The sequence below is a fragment of the Thermobia domestica genome, chromosome 1 (genome assembly GCF_964235325.1).
Source record: "Thermobia domestica chromosome 1, izTheDome1.hap1.1, whole genome shotgun sequence".
Lineage (NCBI taxonomy): Eukaryota > Metazoa > Arthropoda > Insecta > Zygentoma > Lepismatidae > Thermobia > Thermobia domestica.
Window position 1 is genome coordinate 135,887,811 of NC_137454.1, and position 14,057 is coordinate 135,901,867.

The 14,057-nt window shown below is 37.6% G+C and overlaps 1 protein-coding gene and 1 pseudogene across 1 annotated transcript in view; one reads left to right on the top strand and one right to left on the bottom strand.

Moving 5' to 3' along the window:
• The window catches only part of Vmat (Vesicular monoamine transporter), a 283,884-nt gene that overhangs the window by 93,193 nt on the left and 176,634 nt on the right, over positions 1–14,057 (top strand). The gene's annotated exons all lie outside the window — the stretch shown is intronic.
• LOC145664755 (uncharacterized) lies at positions 3,853–4,456 on the bottom strand (annotated as a pseudogene).

Consider the following 14,057-nt stretch of genomic DNA (forward strand, 5'->3'; position numbering starts at 1 on the left):
TGCACATTTCTGTACAAACGATGTAGAAACGATTGCGACAATTTGTGACTGAATTGGACATGGTGGGGGCTATCACTTAAACAGCCCCCACTTTGTTTTCGTTCTGGCGGCGCCCTTAATTATGTACAAACAATAATTTAGCCTGCACATTTCTGTACAAACGATATAGAAACGATTGTGACAATTTGTGATTGAATTGGACATGGTGGGGGGCTACCACTTAGAAAGCCCCCCACTTTGTTTTCGCCCTGGCGGCGCCCCTAATAGTGTACAAACGAAAATGTGGCCTGCACATTTCTGTACAAACAATGTACAAACGATTGCGATACTTTGTGATTCAATTGGACATCGTGTGGGGAGCTACCACTCAGACAGCTCCCCACTTTGTTTTCGTTCTGGCGGCGCCCCTAAGTTTGTTCAAACAAACATTTCGCCTGCACATTTCTGTACAAACGATGCACAAACGAATGCGACAACTTGTGATTGAATTGGACATGGTGGGGGGCTACCACTTAGACAGCCCCCATTTTTTTCTGTTCTGGCGGCGCCCTTAATTATGTACAAACGAAAATTTCGCGTGCACATTTCTGTACAAACGAAGTACAAACTATTGCGACAATTTGTGATTGAATAGGACATGGTCGGGGGCTACCACTTAGACAGCCCCCAATTTTTTTTCGTTCTGGCGGCGCCCCTAATTGCGTGCGAACATACATTTCGCCTGCACATTTCTGTACAAACGAAGTACAAACTATTGCGACAATTTGTGATTGAATAGAACATGGTCGGGGGCTACCACTTAGACAGCCCCCATTTTTTCTGTTCTGGCGGCGCCCCTAATTGTGTACAAACGAAAATTTCGCCTGCACATTTCTGTACAAACGAAGTACACACGATTGCGACAATTTGTGATTCAACTGGACATGGTGGGAGGGGCTACCATTTGGACAGCCCCCACTTTGGTTTCGTTCTGACGGCGCCCCTGATTGTGTACAAACGAAAATTTCGCCTTCACATTTCTGTGGAAACGATGTACAAATGATTGCGACAATTTGTGCTTGAATAGGACTTGTTGGTGGGGGGCTACCATTTAGACAGCCCCCACTTTGTTTTCGTTCTGACGGCGCCCCTAATTGTGTACAAACGAAAATTTCGCCTTCACATTTCTGTAGAAACGATGTACAAATGATTGCGACAATTTGTGCTTGAATAGGGCATGTTGTTGGGGGGCTACCATTTAGACAGCCCCCACTTTGTTTTCGTTCTGACGGCGCCCTTAATTGTGTACAAACGAAAATTTCGCCTGCACATTTGTGTGCAAACGATTGAGACCATTTCCGATTGAGTCTGATAAGGGGGGGGGGGCTGTCGGAATGGACGTCTCCTTTTCACCTCTACTGTAATTAAATTCTTCCTCGAGAAAATCTGTAATCAACACTGTCTGTAGCTACGTCCTCGACTAATATACCTTAACAAGTACAGCTTTATTTTCGTATATTTTTCAACAGTTAACCAATTTAAAACTATCGCAAACAAGAATATGTAGTCAACTTCTTAAATACTTCGCTCGCCGAAACCCGTTCAGCGCGTGCAACAAGCAAAAACAACATGTTTGGCGTCTCACAAATGGAAAAGGGGGAAAAAAGAGAAGGAAAAGCAGCACGGCAGTGCCTTATCGCAGTCAGAGCTGACAACATAGTTTCGGTCGTCACTAACGCGAATAGACCTACTAGCGGTGTACAAGAGTTATACAGTTACAATATACGTCGTGCCACAGTAGCGCTACAGGCGGAATGTGCACGAACTACAAATGAATATGTTCCCTTACAAGCATCAGTCACTGTTGCACCCTCTTTACATTCTACACATCCTTTTTTCTCCCACTTTTTGACCTTGACAAGCAGAAGTACCAGGCTTTCCGAGTTAACAACCATAAACTGTTTGTGTACAGAGTACGTTTTCAGTTCTTCGAATGACTGTGCGCGCGAAGAACAAGGGTGATGATCGGGCTACCGTATACGGAAGTCAGTAACACCCGGTTGCAATAATAAATGTAAAATACAAATATAGAGCCTTGACAATGCCGTGAGGATGAATATATATATATATATATATATATATATATATATATATATATATATATATATATATATATATATATATATATATATATATATATGTATATATATATATATATATATATATATATATATATATATATATATATATATATATATATATATATATATATATATAGGGTGGGCCATTTTAATTAATCCACGGAAATATCTGAAAAATGATAAAACATAGAAGAAATGTTTCAAGTACACGTTAATATTGCTAAGGGGAAAACCCAATTCCGCCAAAAGTACCCCTCTCCGCCCCCCCTAGATGGGGTTAACGGGGGGTAACTGAAATGTCAAATGGGAACCTCGTTCGAAAGGTCTTGGAAAACTAAGTAACGCTGTACCAAAAGATGTTCCATATAGTGCACCGGTTTCAAAATGGCCACCATAATATGGTTCGGAAACTCCAGTACTCGTAGTGGGAAAACCATGAAGGTAAATGAATGGAACAAAATTGAAATACGTAAATATCAAAGGGCATATCGAACGGTGTGGTCCCTGTGATCCCAGTGGCCTCCCTGAAGGGCTCTTGGGGGCTAACTTCAAAATTTCAAATAGTAACATGAGTCGAGTGGTACCTCGTTCGATAAATCTTGCAAAATCAAACATCTGGCAGGGGAAAACGATTGAGATGAAATGGCACTGTTCTCAAAAGGCCGCAGAAACATAGTATCCGTGTCAGAGAAAAGGTGTAGTACCCGTAGTATGAAAGCGATTGGAGATAAATCAACAGAAGAAAACTGGAGTAGGTAACTGACGTAAGGCACATCGAGACGTGATGTCGGGGCGACTTCCGGAGCCGCCTGAATGGTATCCGGGGCGAAAATGAAAATTTTAAATAGCAAATCTGGGGGAGTAATTCCACGTTCGTTAAATACTGAATATTAAACAGCTTTCGTAGGAATGTATTCGCCATGGTACACCGTTTTCAAAATGACCGCCAAGATGGTGACTGTGTTTAAGAAAGCGCCTAATGTTCATAGTATGAATACGGTTAGAGGGGCCAAAAACCTCGTGTGTCCGGTAAGTAATCATCGATCTCACTAACGAACTTAAAACCAAAGTATGTGTGAATCATCAACAGTGCATTCTACATTTTAATCAGCACAAAACACGGTAAGTCTGGTCAAGCACCCTATTTTGCTGTTCTTCGGCAATTTCATTATGGAGAGAATATGATGTTAAAGGGTTACAGGAAGGTACAAGTAAGGGCAAAGGGATAGGATACAGTGAAATGGTATATGGGTATGTACAGCTCCTTTAGCCCTCCAAGGAGCTTATACTTTTAGCGTCACCCGAGACCAGAGTGGGATCAGCCTAACTTGGATTGGACTCTCAAGCCCTCTGAGGGGTCAATCGCTCCTGATTTCACCAAGAGTCCCCAAGTCGTGACACACTAACTGTGGATCCGAGCTGGGAGGACCTCTTGGTAACAACTGTAGCGAATAACCCTATCGGCGTAGCAGATATTCACCCGTATGTGGTTGGATATAGCTCTGTTTGTCAATGCCAGGGGCACCACTACCCGCCGATTGCTCAACTTCGCGTTTGAGTCACGTAGCAAGGGTGATCAGTTCTGGACCCGCCTGATGAGTTCCCATGCTTCTCACGTCCGGGGTGCTTTTTCTTCGTGAGTCCCATCGCCTCTCACGTCCGGGTTGCTTTTTCTTCGTGAGTCCCCTCACCTCTCACGTCCAGCGTAGTTTTCTTCGTCAGTCCAGACCATTCATGCACGAACTAAACTGTGTTCAACGACATCTCCATGTGCTTGAATACATAAATTAATTCTTCTGCGAAAATGTGTTACAGTATTCAATAAAACATTCCGTGGGATTTGTGCACAAGCTAATCGAATTCGCTCTATCATATCTTCTCTGGTTGTTGGTTGGCATTCGTACACAACGTTCTTCAAATATCCCCACAGATAAAAGTCTGGTGAGGTTAAATATGGGGATCGTGCAGGCCATAGTACTGATCAATTCCTCCCAATCCATTTCCCATTGAAACGCGTGTTCAAATACTGCACCACTCTCCGCGTACAATGGGGTGGCGCTCCATCTAACTGCAGCCACATTCTTTGTCGTGTCTCTAAGTCCACATCCTCAAGCAAAAATGGCAAATCGTGTCTGAGGAAGTCTAGAAAAATGTCACCAGTTATGTTTCGATCGAAGAAGTGTGGACCAATTGACAATGCCACACCAGACATTAATAGTCCAACGGTGTTGAGCATTTACTGCCCTATGCCAACGTGGATTGACATCTGACCAGTAGTGACAGTTATGCCTATTGAGTTCACCAGTACTGCGAAATGTAGCTTCGTCCGAAAACATGACATATATAAAAAAAATAAAAAAAAGGAACATTTCTACACGTTTCCCGTGCCCACTGACAAAACTCCATACCGTGTAACTTGTCGTTTGCAGTAAGGGCTTGAGTTAGAGTTACCGGTACGTGATAGGCACGATATTTTACCTTTTTCAAGAGCCTAAGGGCAGTTCTTCTAGGTATCCCTATTTCCCTCTCCATCTGCCTACTACTAATATGGGAATTGATGTGAATTGCTGCTAAAATAGTTATCATTCGTGCATCATCGTCGTTGTTGCGAGCTCACCTTACACGCATCAGGCGACCCTCACGCACTCTTACTTCAATATGTCGGATCACTGTATGGTTTGGTGGCCGTCGATCTGGATAACGTGTTTGATATAAAGCAGCAGCTTGACGATAATTTTTTGCGACATTCACCCAAAATAAGTAGCATGTCAACAATTTCGTTTGGAATATAATCAGTCATATTCTTATGAACGACAATATTTCAGAAAGTCAATAAAAAGAAAGTAAGAAGTACAACAACTAATAGTAATTCGTAGAGATAATAAGAATACGTACGAAAAAGTGTTTGTCCATAGTTACATAAGTAGTCACTCTACACTTTTGCTTTTGGCACATCTGCTACTAACACTGTCTCTCATTTAACAGACTTCGTCTGTAGAAGTTTGGTTCGAAGGTTAGAGGCATGTACTGTACCGGTGTGTGTGTATTGGGCACAAGTGTCTGTTGAACCAATGTGAATGAGGCAACGAGGGTGCGTCTGCTCTATGACGGCGTTCTACACGAGGATTCAGGAACAACGCTAATAACCGCAATTACTACAAACGTTTTTGTGTACAAAGTACTGGTACTTCGTTACTTCATAAGTCGAACAACACTGTTTTATTTATTTTCATTTCTGAAAACTATATTTTTCAGATGGGTTTGAGAGTATTGCTTAGAGCTTTAGAGCTCTTGCGCAATGTGAGGTAGTAAGAGACTTCAATTTAGTTTATCACGTTTAGTCATCTAAAGCCCAGGCCGGATTAGAGAAGCACGGATGAGAAAAGTCAGCACCCGTGGCCTTTTACAGATGGTTTCATTCTGACATTCGTCTAGTGGAACTTAATAAAACAGGTACTCGCACTCAGAATGTCCGACCGGACAACGGTTCGGGCATACGCTTGACCTACCCAATGCTGTTTGGAAGGCAGACTTCAGGGATAGAGAATTGGTGCACTGAGTTAATGCGGATGGCCACAGTTAAATTTTGATTAACTATTAGCACTCATGTCATATTGTGAGTTTCAGGGCTGAAACGGTGCGTACGTATATCCCGAATTGCTATCCGAATAACCAGCACGCATTGCATTAAAGTTTCTGTGTCGAAGCAGATTGGCAAATTGACACGTTTGTAAGTTCCAGCAACTGCATTATTCGACAACTTCTTTCGTATAACGTTCCTTCTGTTTTCGCATCAAATCATACTCAGCCAGATAGATATGCGTTACCATTCACATAAAATTTCACCTTTTTTTAGTCACTACAGCGTCATCCTTACAAACAAATATTTCAACCACACCATACCTATTTGTAGCGTAGCCTAAATTTGCGAATTAAAGTAGAGTTCTGATATGAATTTTCACAGTTACTTTCCAACCTACTCACATACAGAGCACAGGGAGAGATTATTTTGCAGGACTTGGATATCTCTCTATACAATATGGCAATTTTAGTTCAACATTTTTACCTCTGTTGTATCATTCTCGAGCCATGGAATACCGTCCATGGTTTTCCTATTTAAGTTTGGTTATTTTCATTTATCTCTAACCGTATTCATACTATGGGCACTAGACGTTTTCTTAGACACAGTCACCATATCTTGGCTATCATTTTTAAAATGGTGTCTCATGTCGAAAATATTCTTACAGAAACTGTTTAATATTCCTTTGGCTATCTAACGTGATGTTACTCGCTTCAAGCTGCTATTTGAATTTTCAAGTTGGCCCCGGATACCCTTCAGTTGGTCCTTGAAGTCACCCCGACAACACCTCTCGATGTGTCTTACTCAGTTACGTACTCCAGTTTTTCTTCTGTTGACTTATCTCCAATCGCTTTCATACTACGGGTACTACACCTTTTCTCTGACACGGATACTATGTTTCTGCGGCCTTTTGAGAACAGTGCCATTTCATCTCAATCGTTTTCCCCTGCCAGATGTTTGATTTTGCAAGATTTATCGAACGAGGTACCACTCGACTCATGTTACTATTTGAAATTTTGAAGTTAGCCTCCAAGAGCCCTTCAGGGAGACCACTGGGATCACAGGGACCACACCGTTCGATATGCCCTTTGATATTTACGTATTTCAATTTTGTTCCATTCATTTACCTTCCATGGTTTTCCCACTACGGGTACTGGAGTTTCCGAACCATATTATGGCGGCCATTTTGAAACCGGTGCACTATATGGAACATCTTTTGGTACAGCGTTACTTAGTTTTCCAAGACCTTTCGAACGAGGTTCCCATTTGACATTTCAAAGTTACCCCCCGTTACCCCCATTTAGGGGGGCGGGAGAGGGGTACTTTTGGCGGAATTGGGTTTTCCCCTTAGCAATATATAACGTGTACTTGAAACATTTCTTCTATGTTTTATCATTTTTCAGATATTTCCGTGGATTAATTAAAATGGCCCACCCTGTATATATATATATACCCTGATGTTTGTTCGCGTGTCCTTCCGTCCAAGGGACAAACAATTTCAAGAACTATTTTGATGGATCATGATCAATTTTAGGCCAAAATGTAGAAAGCCAAATGTTAGGAATCGAATTAGCTGATGAGAGTGATTCATCTACCGGAAGTGGTAGAAATTAATCATTTCCGGTTTTCACGTCGATCACTATAAAGTAAATTCGGTAATAAATAGAAAGAAGCGGTTTCCTGAATCTATTAAGCGCAAGAATATATTTCATCTTCATCCTTAAATTTCTACTGAAACCAAAGTAATAGAGATCCACTACAGCTTCTGATTTCAGGATTGATCTATGTAAAGCAAAAACGATAACAGTTAGCGAGAGGGCTATTTTTTTCGAATTGATTTGACATTCTAAGAATAGACACTATCTTCACTGTTAACCTTACATTCAAACCGAAAGCGGCAGTTATATTCAAGTATTTTCGGTTTTATCGTTGATCGTTATACAGTAGAAAACAGTAATAGATAGTGGTTTTCTCCAATCAATTAAGCTTCAAAAGAATATATTCATCTTTCAAAAAACCGAAAATAGTAGAAATTACTGCTGTACGTTATTAATAAATGTTAGATATAATAAAAATTGTTTTCCAGGGCAATATCAATTTTTTTTTAGTGGGGAATAGAGAGTGAGGGGCAGGGGCGCACCCACGGGAAGTTCACCGACTCCGGTCTCCCGAATACTTCCTAACTTATTTGTACAGCCACCAGCAAATGTATCTCTTCCATAAGTGCTCTATCTCATTACTTGGGGTCTAGATAATTTGCAGTTTGTCAACGCCTGACAGTTTTAACCCAACTTACACGTAATTTTTCTCGGCTATGACAGCAGTTGGTAACACTGAGTCAGGTCTTTATGCAAGTAAAATTGTGAGTGGATGATACACAAAACATTTCTCCATTTTGAGGTGAATCCCTATGGTTCAGAGTGTGTTGCCAAATAATCACCATATATTAATCTCAATATTGCTGTGTATGTAATATATTATTTCATTATATACTGTATGTTTAGAGAAATAAAAACAGTGACTACGCATGAATCAGAAAATGTTTGAAACTAGATGAAAATATCACACCTAGAATAACTGCTGGAAATAAGTTTATAAATTACTGTCTCCATTGACAGACCTCCAATTCTCCTTATTCCAACATCTTTTTCTTTCTAGGGAAGAGAAGATCTTGCTTGTCACACTGAGTATGCATTGAAATTGAAATTGAAATTGAAACATTTGAAAAAGTTTCAGCCTGGTCGGGGTTTGAACCCGGGTCTACCGAATAGAAGTTCAATGCACTAACTAACACTCACCTGCCCCCACCTCATCTTCCACCTAAACTATTAGCTAGTTAAAATCGTTGCATGTAACACTATACACAAGAAACTAATGATTGTGTCAGTGTCACAATGACTTACTCGAGATTTTCTTCTTTAACTCAAAAACAAGTTACATAGACCTTAGTCAACGAGAAAAATATCACGAAACGTTCTTCAAGTTGAGGTTACCTCATCGTTTTTATACATGGTCCTGATCTACATTACTATTCTTCCTCACCTTAAGAGCCTGCATTACTAAAAATAATACAAAATTTACCATTTTCCTTTTGCTTGTTTATTCATCGGTGAAAGGAGATAATGAAATGCAAGTTACCACAATCATAGATAATGTTATTCTACAACAGAAAATTTGAATCTGAAGAATGCTCAGTGTTACCATCCATAGAAATTACAGTGTTGCCAGAAAAACAATTTCCCTAAAATCTAAATTAATGCAGCGAGTAGAGGAACGAAGTCAACTGCATTTGATTGCGTGTTATGTTGTTTTGGTTTCTTGTGAACTACTTTTTAATTAACATTATTATTTAGTTTTAATAACTGTACGTTAAAACTATTTTGTTTATTACAAAATAAATACAATTATTATTTAAAAAGTAGTTCACAGGAAACCAAAACAATATGATACGTAACCAAATGCAGTTGAGTTTGTTCCTCTACTCGCTGCTTTAACTTAGATTTTAGGGAAATTGTTTTTCCGGCAACACTGTAATTTCTATGGATGGCAACACTGAACATTCTTCAGGTTCAAGTTTTCTGTTGTAGAATAGCATTATCTATCATTGTGGTAACTTGCATTTCATTATCTCCTTTCACCGATGAATAAGCAAGGAAAAGGAAAATGATAAATTTTGTATTATTTTTAGTAAGGCAGGCTCTTAATGTCTGATTTCCAAAGAAGAAAAGACAACAGACATTATTTTCGCATCTTTGAATTGTATCAACACGTGTAGAAATAGAAATTTGTACCAGTATTTGTATCTTCCGTAATTACTAGTTTATTCTCTTATCTTTGTATGAGGAATGTGTGGCAGATTGGAAAAGCATGAAACTCGTATGGCAGAGACCCAGGTTCGAATCTCGCTGTGGCAATTATTTTTTCTTTATTGGAAGGTATTGTTTAAGTAATTGGTATTGTATTATTATTATTACTATTATTATTATTATTATTGTTAGAAAGTCGAGACTTGGCTACATATTTTATATTTTATGAAGTTTTTTTTATTAAATGTCAAGTCCTTTTGTTGATATGGAACGTACAGTATCTGAAATGATGAATTGCTTAAAACATTAATATTTCTAGCAGCAGTAGTAGTATCCGAATTCTAGAGATTCATCTTACGTTAGAATGGAGAACTGTTTCGTTAGTCACTTCCTTTACAATTTTACCTACATAAATACCGGGATAGGGCTACCAACTGCTGTCAGTACAAAGAAAAGTTTCGTATAAGTTGGGTTAGATCTGTCCAGGCGTTCTTAGAACTGCAAATGATCTAGATCCCAAATAATGAAATTAGAGCACTTAGGGAGGGAGATTCTTTTGCTTTTGACTCTACACTTTCTTAATAAAACTACACTTGTTTAACATGAAGATGACTGATGCAGCACGAAAATTTGATCTTACAGTTTATCTGTATTCTTTCTCGTAAAATCAACCTAATTATTATTTTTTTTCTCAAAATTTACACAGAAATGTTTTACAATTACTTGTCGTCTTTTCGGATGTAGAATAATACCCGTTCAATACTGCATAGACGTAGTGCTTTGTAGTATTGGACCTTCCCAGATCGTGAACCCCCAATAAAAATTTCTGGATGCGTGCTTGATGAGGGGTAATTTACGTATATCTATACTGTTCTCCCAGTCTTCTCTCAAATACATAATAGCTTTTTGCGTAGAAAATGATAAGTAGGGAGAAATGCAAAGAATTGTTGACGGACAGTCAGCGACAGGAAAACCTCCTTTATTGAGCTATAAAAAATACATTTTCTACGTTGTATACATTGTGACAAACCAAATCCTTTGACATAGTGTACAGTTTGATAGTTTTTACGTTATTCACTATAGAAGAAGTAGTGTTATAACTTGGAAAAGAAGAGGCAGTAATGCTTCGTAGAAAATCATAGCAGAAGAGGATTAGAAATGAAAATGAAATGAAATCTATGAGTTTTACGTCCCACGGTTATGCCGGTTAGACTAAAGGAGACGGTGATTAAGAGAAATGAATGAAATGGTAGAATGAAGAAAGTGGGAGGAAACGGGAGAACCCCGAAGAAACCCACGCACACGATGTTGTCCACCACAAAATTCACTTGGCGGGAGCTTGGATCAAACCCGGGACCCCAAGCACCAGAGGTGAATACTCTACCACTGAGCCACCGAACTCTTTAGTATGGCACTCATCACGCGTCAAAACGACTCTGCATAAATCCCATAGGATCAAAACGACGTCTAAAATGTGGAATAGAAAAATAAAGACAAGTTTTTTTTTTTTTAATTTGCATAAGAACTGGCAAATCTACACAAAATTTAGACTCGACCAGCGAAAACGGTACGTTTCTAGCACTTGTATTATTCGAGATCTCGTTGTCGAAAGGATAGGTCACAAACATATAAACTTTTCTTGACCAGAAACATATAAACCTAGCACTTTAAAAAGTCTGTACAAAGAAATATTTCATATGCACTGTAAGCAAATCATCCTACCTTTATGAAAATTTCAGTCAACATCGGATATTTCTGCAGATTACATGTAATAAATACTGTTCTTATTGATTTCCTTAAAGAAGGAAGACAATTAAAAGAAGAATTAAAAGAAGGATGACAATCTAGTAGATGATCAATACGTAATCCATATTTTATACTATTTTCTTGAAGAACTGAAAGACACTTTCTTACATATTTTATGAATTTACATAAAAGACTTTCAAATTGGAAATAGTCAATCTGTGTCTATAGATGACAATATATATGACAATATTTTAACATACTAAAGAAAATGTTCTTTGTTTCAGTGTAATCACTGTACAAATGCTTCTGCTTCACTTTTTAAAATTAATCCTCCCATCTCCATTTCTCTCGAAAGTAAATCCAGATCTTAACTTAATATATATGTGTTCACATGTGACATTTATAGTGACCTATTAAAATATAAGTGTCCCATTTTCGCTAAGCCAGGAACCAAAACGCTTCATTAGGAAGCGCCAATCACAAAGGCAGGAATGAATGGAGGGAGAAACGTTGAGATTGTACATAAAAAGGAATATTTAGCTCTGGTTTGTTCAATATTTAAAATTCCGTTTCTCCTCAAATCCATAATTGGTACTCATATACTACATACCTAACTCTATATACCTAGTATCTATAGATACTATTTAGAGAAACCAATTAGCCATACTGTAACGATAATAAGCAGCTGCACCTGCTCTTTTCGCTGGACAAAATTTAAAAAATAGATTTGTAAAGAGTTTTGGTTCCTAAAATCACATTTTCACACTTGGGTGCTCACTTTGCAGGGGTTTATTTCCTTTTTCGCAGTTTTAAATTTATTAATAAACTGTTAGTGATAATCTAACCCACATAACGACTAATTAAGTTGGATTGCAGGACCACACAGAAAAAAATCTGAAGACAAACTTTCTTTCTCTCTCTTATCCCTCCGATAATAATAACTAACAGGAAAAGAATATAATGCTTTATGATAATTAATTTCATTCGTAATGTCGTCGATGGAAAAAATCGATAAGAGAAGATTACGGATTTTCGTATAAGGAAAACTGTAAGTTGTATTTTACATGATTATCTCTGTGAATCTTCCAACATGATTTTGTACAATAATAATTTATTATAGAAAAACAAAACAAAACATAACTAAGAAATTTATCTGTTCAGAATAGAACACTGACATTTCTTGGCTATAAGAAATCACTTCGCTTGACTGTTTTAAGTTTGGTGCTTTAGGGAGAGGTTAAAAATTCTGGTACTTTAAGTACAAAAAGCAGTGAATATTCTGATTTCTAACTTAATTTATTGACAAGTCCATGCATTCTAAATTTATTACTTAGAAATATTCTGAAGTTATGGATAGTACATACTTATTGAAGCCAATTAAATGATAAGAAAGTAAATAGGAGAAACGGATATATTCGCCAACATCATTGTACTTGGAATCGCCAACTTCAGGTTGTGAATTTTGAAACTTCAAAACTTACAAACTTAAAGAATATATTTTTGCTGTTTATGTTCATCATGTGAATAAAAAAAAGACATAACCAATACTGACAAAACTGTTTCAGGCTATCTGAAACCAAAGTTGTTTTAGTGCGTTGTAGGTCACAGAAACACGAGGTCGAATTCCAAAGGTACAAGAATGTTTTCAGGGCAGTTAATCGCTTGATTGATCAAAGAAAGCAAATTTCATTTTCCTTTTGTTTTTTCTTCTTCTTTTTATTCCACTTGGCTTCTTTTGCCTGTGATTCAAGAGCGCCAGATACATATCAAACGATTTCCTTACAGCTATCTACAATAATTGGATTTGTTGTTTCTAGAGTAGGCCTCATCTTATTTTCTCTAAAGGGATAAACAATGAAAGGATTCATTGAGGACCAGGCCAGGTAAAAGAATTATTTTTATAAGTGAAAATGAAGCTAAATGGCTCAAGGTTGATTATGCCATAATCAGGCATCCTTGAGTGATTTTGAGCCGAGAGAATAAAACATCACTAACGTTTGTTTCTAAAGATTCTCAACTATCATTTTAAGTTAGAGTATTTAATTTATAAGAAAAGTGAGAGTTAAACACATATTTACTTCTTCACCACCTATTTCAGCCCTACTGGCTATAATTGAAAACAGGAAAAAAGTTTTATGGTAATCTATAGAACACATTTGAATTTGAACTACAGATTCGAAAATGTGAGAAAATACCAATATTTTTTGACATTGTAAAGAATCGATCTGGATATAACCTTAGTACTTGGTGACAAATAAGGGTCATATCTTTGAAGATAAAGGAAACATTGTATAGTTGAAGGGGAAAAGAATGTTACGATTTATATCAGTTGACGGCGGGATTATATTATATCAAATCTTATTAGAAACAATAGAAAGCATCTACATGTATATAGAAATTTTCAAATAAGTATACTTGAAGGAGATTTGCTGCTGCCAAGAGCCAATCAGAAGAAAAATATCTTAGCTGTTGTATGTATAGAAGACTGTACAGTTATCCGGTGTCTCGTAGTGTCTGATGAAGCCAAAAAGTTGGTGAAACTGTAACACTTATTTAATTTTTAATTAAAACATATGGTTTTGCTCAGCAAATAATTATAATTAGTGTGTATTTACTTACAAAAAGGATTTTACTTTACATTTTTCAAACAGAAGGGAGCCAAAGTTATATAACTTATGTAGCATTGTTCTTGACTTAACTCACGAAATGAATAAATCACATTATGCACTTTGGAATACTGCGAAATCGCGTCTTTAGTAATAACAGGAATTTCCGGAAGAATACTTAGAAGAGACAGGGTGCTAT